Source organism: Myxocyprinus asiaticus, chromosome 32, assembly GCF_019703515.2.
Source record: "Myxocyprinus asiaticus isolate MX2 ecotype Aquarium Trade chromosome 32, UBuf_Myxa_2, whole genome shotgun sequence".
Classification (NCBI taxonomy): domain Eukaryota; kingdom Metazoa; phylum Chordata; class Actinopteri; order Cypriniformes; family Catostomidae; genus Myxocyprinus; species Myxocyprinus asiaticus.
The window spans coordinates 42,871,402-42,879,434 of NC_059375.1; the positions used below are offsets into that span (position 1 = coordinate 42,871,402).

Consider the following 8,033-nt stretch of genomic DNA (forward strand, 5'->3'; position numbering starts at 1 on the left):
AGTTACGTTTTTTTGTAGAGGTCAACCGATAGTGGATTTAACGATACCGATAACTAAGTTGGTGGAAAAGGCCGATTAATCGGCCGCTAGATTATTAGAATGTTATAAACATTTTCTTAGACACAGAGGCCAGAGTCCAAAATGAATGGAATCTCAGATTTTATTTTTCAACCAAAATACCAATGATAATAAGAAAAAAAGATCTGGTGCATGGGACTTTTAACACTAAACAAGCCTGAAACACACCGGAGACTCTTATTTTGAAATGACGGCGATTTGGCTCCGTCACAATGCTCTATATTTCATATTTACCAAATTAAGCTTTTTACAGCCTACTTATTATTATTATTATTCACATTATATTAAGTTGGAGACACTATGTGTTTTTCTTTGCATGGCCTCGCTTCAATTTAAAAAACTTTATTATAGGGGGGCCTGGGTAGCTCAGCGAGTATTGACGCTGACTACCACGTGAGTTAGAATCCAGGGCGTGCTGAGTGACTCCAGCCAGGTCTCCTAAGCAACCAAATTGGCCCGGTTGCTAGGGAGGGTAGAGTCACATGGGGTAACCTCCAAGTGGTCGCTATAATGTGGTTCTCGCTCTCGGTGGGGCGTGTGGTGAGTTGTGCGTGGATGCCGCGGAGAATAGCGTGAAGCCTCCACACACGCTATGTCTCCGTGGTAATGCGCTCAACAAGTCACGTGATAAGATGCGCGGATTGACGGTCTCAGACGCGGAGGCAACTGAGAGTCGTCCTCCGCCACCCGGATTGAGACGAGTCACTACGCCACCACGATGACTTGGAGTGCATTGGGAATTGGGCATGCCAAATTGGGGAGAAAAGGGACAAAAAAGCTATCGGCAACTATCGGCACTGATTTTTGCAGATAACCGATAGCTCTAAAAAGAAACTATCTGCACCGATTAATCAGTAAAACCGATATTTCGGTCTAACTCTAGTTTTTTTGCACACAAAACTGTCAGAAATGCTCAGTTTTGGTGCTGCTTCTCCTATAAGACTTGACAGTACACGCCCACTGTTCTGATTGGCTCTCAGCTTGGATTCAACAAATGCTCTTTTTACAGTGTGTGGGAAGTTTTGAGTTCTGAAACTTACAGTGTGTTTTTATAGTACAATGACCTCATGTATATGTCAAAAGATCAAGGAAAAATTGATTCCTCATGTCATGACCCTTTTAATAGTGTTTAATGTTGTGATTTTGGTTGATTCTTTTACAGTGGTGGGTTACCACTGTGGTGAAGAGTGGAGCTTTTACTTAGGTTGAGGACGGGACCACAAACAGCATGCTGCAAGGTGTTTTACTCAAACTTAGCATTTAGCATGCACATTTCTTAATGTATGCTATTGCTAGCTAAAAGGTAGGTAACTAGCATAAAATTACAACATAAATCAATAATGTGACACAAAAATATTAGGTTAAACTGATGAAATGAATCATGTTAGGGTAGGGCTGTCACCATTATGAAATTTGGTTGACGGTTAATTGTCAAACAAATAAATTGCGATTATGGCGATTAATTGTCTGTTTTTAGGCTTTTATGATTAATTGTCATATTTCTTTAGGTGCATGTGTGCTTCACAAACCTTAAGAAGTCATTTTAACATATTTAACTTCAAATATATAAATCAAATAATAAAACAGGGATACACGACTTCCTTTTAAGGCTTTAAAATCTTGTGAATCTCTTTTTTGGTCAACTTTAGTTTTGGTAAAATTTTACATTTACACTGTTGTTTTATATTTTATAATATATACATTTATAAAAATAAACTATATATATTTGTATATATATTTTATTATATAATATAAATGTAATATTGTATTATCTGGTAAAATATTTCTGTCCTAATTTCTTTACTTTCACACGCTATTTTAATGCTTTTTGATTAAACCCACGAGCCCTTATTTCTCATGAAGCAAAACCTTTGAGGTTTCGTTTTATCACTCCACAGAAACAGAGTAAGATCAGACGATTATTTAATAATCACAACAGGCCTATGTTAGGGACACACATAAAATCACTTTGAGGCTACTTAATTGGGTCATTTAAAATGAACTGTATTCCATTACGCTGAAATTACGTGAACGAATAAACCAAGAGGAAAAAATATGTTGATGTAACTTAATTATTTCATGTTGAACCAATGTACATGATTAAATCATGTAAATTCAAAGCATTTTTCAGTGCAGTACTACAATGGGGTTATATAGCTGTTTTTTACATTTAGCTGTCTTATTTGTACTCATATTTAGTTGTTCTAAATGTTAATTTTGGACCCTGAGTGTTTTTGTTGTTCAGTAAGTGAACCTATTTAATTATTTACATTTACTTGCAAAGGATATTACGTCTATAATAAGGTAATATGTGCGGCATCTGTGCAAACGGTTGTGTTTTCAGATGAAGGCAGAGGTCATGACCTTAGAACCGGGCGTCCGCCAGCCACCTAACCTGGTGTATGTGTGTGTGTGTGTGTGTGTGTGTGTGTGTGTGTGTTTGATGTAGACTAGGGCTGAAACGATTAGTCGACATTATCGGCAACGTCGACAATAAAAAATTGTCAACAAAAATTTTCGTTGTCGAATAGTCGTTTGATCTTAACCTAACATAAGATCATATGAAACTCTAATGATTGCACACAAGAGCAGCACTGCAGCTCGCGCCAGATTGAGGCCTGTATTTTGTCTTTACCGCACTCGGTGAAAAAATACACTTATATTTAAGATATATTCTCTTAAAGCAAGTCTAAATATCTTATATGTTGCTTCTCAAGTAAATGTATCTTGTTTTAAGGATTTTTAGACAATTTTAAATGGAAAAAAGACAAATACACTTGATAACAATAGGATTTTTTTGCAGTGAACTTTTTACTGAATTAAACATAAAAAGTATTTTTTCCCTTTTATTCAGTGAGTCATTTAGAGGTATTTTTAAAAGATGATTTTGTCCTCTTTATTGTTAGCAAGCACGTTTAATACAACCTTTTAAGTCGGGGCACAAGCTGAATAGTCGGTTTAGAGCTAATGATTAATCGTTGCAGTAATCGCCCGAATAGTCGAATAATCGTTCTAATAATCGATAGATTAGTCGATTATCAAAATAATCGTTAGTTGCAGCCCTAATGAAGACTTACTCAGAGTGTGTCTCATCACAGCACATGATAGATTAGTGTGATGCTCCTGTTCTACCCGCTCCGTACGGGATTCAAACCGGCGTCTCCAGCATGGGAGGTGGGTGCGCTAACAAGGAGGCTAAAGACTACAGCCTCTAACGTCAGTCACTAGTGCACCTCATGAGGTCAGGAGAGTGAGGTTTATACACATTGCACAGCTATCTCTCAGCTGCCCACCGTTACACTCACCCCCCTAAACCCCACTCCCATCCGGGTCACGGCACCATTGTGACGCTCCTGTTCTACCCGCTCTGTACGGGACTCGAACTGTCGTCTCCGGCATGGGATGCGGGTGCGCTAACAAGGCGGTTAAAGGCTACAGCCCAGTCGCTAGTGCACCTCTTGAGGTCAGGAGAGTGAGGTTTATACACACTGCACAACTATCTATCAGCTGGCCACCATTACACTCACCACCCTAAACCTCACTCCTATCCGGGTCACGGCTCTGTACGGGACTCGAACCAGCGTCTCCGGCATGGGAGGTGGGTGAGTTAACAAGGAGGCTAAAGGCTACAGCCTCTAGTGTCAGTCGCTAGTGCACCTCATGAGGTCAGGAGAGAGAGGTGTATACACACTGCACAGCTATCTATCAGCTAGCCACCGTTACATTAGCTTAATGGAGATTACAAGAACACACACGTCTGAGCAGACAACCCGAAACAAACCAAAACCACAAAGGTGCCTGTTTTACCCTCGACATACGGAAACTGAGATGAATACAGGTGATGTTAAGGTGTAGTTAGGGTTAGTTTACACACACAACCTGTAGCTGTGAGGCTGCTGAGTGTTGTAGTGTTAAGAGTACAAAGAGACAGAAGAGGAGATATTTACATTGGTAAAACACACACAGAAACGAATCAATTTACCGTCTCATAAAATGAAAGAACAACTCCACCCTTACATATTAACTGTACTCATTCTGTCCCTTCGTTTCTCAGCACATCCCCATCTCAACTTTATAAAACTTCACAGCAGAGTCTCTAAACACTCAAATGTAGTGTTAACAAATTATGCAACTGGTTTGCCTTACAAACACGTGCTATAACACTGCCCAGTGTCAATGTGTCTTTTGTTCACTGGCTGCTGTGTCTACAGCTGAATAGGACAGACGACCCCCCACCACCCCACCCACACACACACACACACACACACACACACACACAGGTTAAGAGAAAGAGTGACCCTCCTGTGATTCAAGAGTTCCTTTTTTTGGACATCAACACACATTCGACTGATCAGACCTGCAATCAGGTCGTCTTCGGTTACACATCACTTACAGTTCTCCGAGCAAAACCCCGTTTACCAAGAACAACGTTTGAGTTCATTTTTAATTATGCATAAACCACAATGGAACAAATGCCAGATTATGCAACTCACAGTACAATCAGTGGTGACTAAAGTATGCTCATAGTAAAGTGGAATTTAAGGGCTGGTCAGTGATGCAACCAGTGATAACTACAGCAAAACATACACACTGATACACTTTTGTAAGGGTTAAAGAGAGATGGTCTGTGTCTGGTTGAAGGGTTTTTGTGGTTCACATTCGTCCTGCACAGATGTCCAGGGGTGAAACCACAGAATCCACACACAGAGATCATGTTTAAACAACTGCTTTTACTTAAAGGAATATTCCGGGTTCAATACAGGTTAACCTCAATTGACAGCATTTGTGGCATAATGTTGATTACAACAGAAAATTATTTTGATTCGTCTGTCCATTTCTTTAAAAAAGGCAAAAATCTGTGAAGTCAATGGGGCCAATTTTTAGAGGGTTTAAAGGCAGAAATGTGACACTTATAATTTTATAAAAGCACTTACATGAATTCTTCTGTTAAAACTTGTGTATTATTTGAGCTGTAAAGTTTAAATCATCATTTTGAGTCATTTTAGAGTCTTAGGGTTTGTTGACATTACATCATCATGGCAACAAAGTTGTAAAATTGGCTATAACTTTACACAGATGTGGTTAGTAAGTGATTTTATCACACTAAAATCATGTTAACACACATATTGTTTACGTCTTGTGGCTTGCTTTTGAAACAGTGTGTATATAACCCTCCTATTGCGTTCGGATCACTTTTGACCCGGTAGAGGTAAATCATCATTTTAAAAATACCACATCGTTATTCATGCGGGAACCAAATTTTGTGACTTTGTCAAGACTACCAAAATTAACGTAATTGTTTTTTTGTTTTTTTCAGATTTTTAGATGATTTTATTTAAGAGATGTTACATCAATTTTGTTTTGATGTTGTTCGGTTGGAAAAAATGTATTTAGTTGCGTAGATTTTGACAACTGAGCTGTTTTTCAGCAGTAATGAGTAATTCATTATATGGAAGTTAATAGGAGAATTAATAGAAATTATCATTTTAAATATTTATATAAATTTAATGCAATGTTATATTCAAATGAAATTGTACATATACCTTGATAAAAAACATATCTTCACATGCATCACATTTGTTTATCTGTAGTTAATGTATATTTTGAAATATTAAAGAATTTCTAAAAAATTTAATAAAAAAAAAAAACCTGACATCATACATAATAACATTTATATTTTTCAGTTAACATGCCTAAAATATAGATCTTTTTACATGTATGAATAGCTAAGATGTTAACAATGAGCTACAGCATATTTCTTGATGAAAACAATTGGATTATGAATGTTTTATAAGCTTAAAACTCCACCGGGTCAAAACTGACCTGCGAATGCAAAAGGTGTATGCAGATTTTGAATGCAATAGGAGGGTTAAAAATTTACAGATTGGCCCCATTGACTTCTATTGTAAGTGTATCACTGTAACCTCGATTTTTGCTGTTTTTAGAAGAAAAAAGAGGGACAAATGCTGTCGATTGAGCTTAACTTGTGTTGAACCTGGAATATTCCTTTAAGATCCAAAAGAAATATATAAGACCATAAAGTTATCATTTTTAATTATTCCAACAAATACATTATGAGAAAAAAGAGCTAACACTTTACATTAGAGGTAGACCGATATATTGGTTTTACCGATTAATCGGTGCCAATAGCTGCTTTTTGGAACTATCGTTATCGGCAAAAACCGATAGTTTTACCGACAGTTATCGACAACTGTCAACAGATTTTTACCACTAAACGGTAGTTCCAAAAAGCAACAATCGTCACCGATTAATCAGAAAAAACGATATATCGGTCTACCTCTACTTCATAGTAAGGAAAGATTACGAATTTTTGTAATCATTCTATAAATCGATTAGAAGAAAAAAACTAAACAAAAAAACTATCGGATGATTAATCGGTTATCGGCCTTTCCCAACCACCTTAGTTATCAGTATCGGCAAAATCCTCTATCGGTTGACCTCTACTTTACATTACTGAGTTCATAATGTTAATATTATATTGGTAGCCTATATTGGAAATTATATATCAATATTCAGTACAATTACTATAATCAGTAGCATATATTGTAACTATACTGTAAAATAACTTATAGCACATACAGAATATCTGATATATGGCCATATATAGAAATTTAGAGTTTATTTATTTGAGCATATACAGTATGTACAAATTCAAATTACACTATTATTTGTCCAAAATATTTTACATATATCAAAACAGCTATTTGTGTAATAGCTACTATTAGTGATCAACACACACACATTAAAGGTATTTATTTCAAGGGACAGCTTACAAATGGACATTTATTACAAATAATATAACAAATTTGTTATAAATAAATGTTGCTCCTATATATATATATATATATATATATATATATATATATATATATATATATATATATATATACATCTGAAATATGGCAACATGCAAAACACATTTTTGAAAAATATGTTCATATATAGTTTTCACTTATATAAAAAGTCACACACTTGTAGCACATATATGGAACATATGTTCAAGTAGGTGACTTTTTATATTAGTAGAAACCAAATATGTGTTTTGCATATGTTGCCATATTTCAGATTTAGGTTATATATATGGGAGCAAAGTTTATTTATACTAATTATAATTGTAACATTTGAAATATTAAATATATTTGTAATAAATGTGTATTTGTAAGATGTCCCGCAAAATAAATACGTTATTTGTATGTTAATCGCCAATAGAACATCGTAAACAATATTTTATGAATTCGTAGCCTAATTAATATTAAGAATAACAACCAAAAACTATAATAAATGTGTACAAACATTCAAAGCAAATGCAACAAAGATAAGCGAGAAAAACTGGCAAAACTTACGAATAATTGCCAGAATCACCTGAATTAATCATCCGAATCAACCCGATTCGATTAATCGTTCGAATCTCGGTCGCGCGCATCGCGATCCGCGGCGAGACCGCACACAATCGCGTGCACCGCGAGTCCCGGTCCGGTCCCGCAGGATAAAGGTGAACTATTTCATACAAGTGGCTCCATTGTTGGGACACGAACCGTGAGCAAAAGCAGCATCCCGAACCAGCGCAGCACGGAAACACGCAGAGAAAGTGTCTTACCGATTAAATCCCGCTGGAGGATGAATGATAATATCGTAATATCGCGGTGATGTTCAAAGTATCTTGTGTTCTTCACTCGTCATTGTATGAGAGAATGAGCTGGAGAGCAGCAGCACTCAGTTCAAGTGTCAAATTACATCGAGCTTATTCTATTTCCAAAGAGACATTACGGACAGACGGAAAACACGGCACGGATCATTCAGCATGCACGGATCATCAGCATGCACGGATCTGGCTGCATCCCAATCCGCAAACTGTACTTCTAGGAGTTTGATTGTGTTTTAAATGTAAAATAAACCGTATTAGCCTACAGGAACAGCATGCAAGAATCTTGAAG

At 36.6% G+C, this 8,033-nt stretch overlaps 1 protein-coding gene across 2 annotated transcripts in view; it reads right to left on the reverse strand.

The window, feature by feature from the left end:
- The window catches only part of LOC127423507 (zinc finger MIZ domain-containing protein 1-like), a 62,700-nt gene extending 54,870 nt beyond the window's left edge, over nucleotides 1-7,830 (reverse strand). For both annotated transcript variants that reach the window (XM_051667876.1, XM_051667875.1), the window contains exon 1: nucleotides 7,697-7,830. The gene's annotated coding sequence lies outside the window, so the exon portion shown is untranslated. The remainder of the gene's footprint in view (nucleotides 1-7,696) is intronic.
- Between the last annotated feature and the right edge of the window lie 203 nt (nucleotides 7,831-8,033).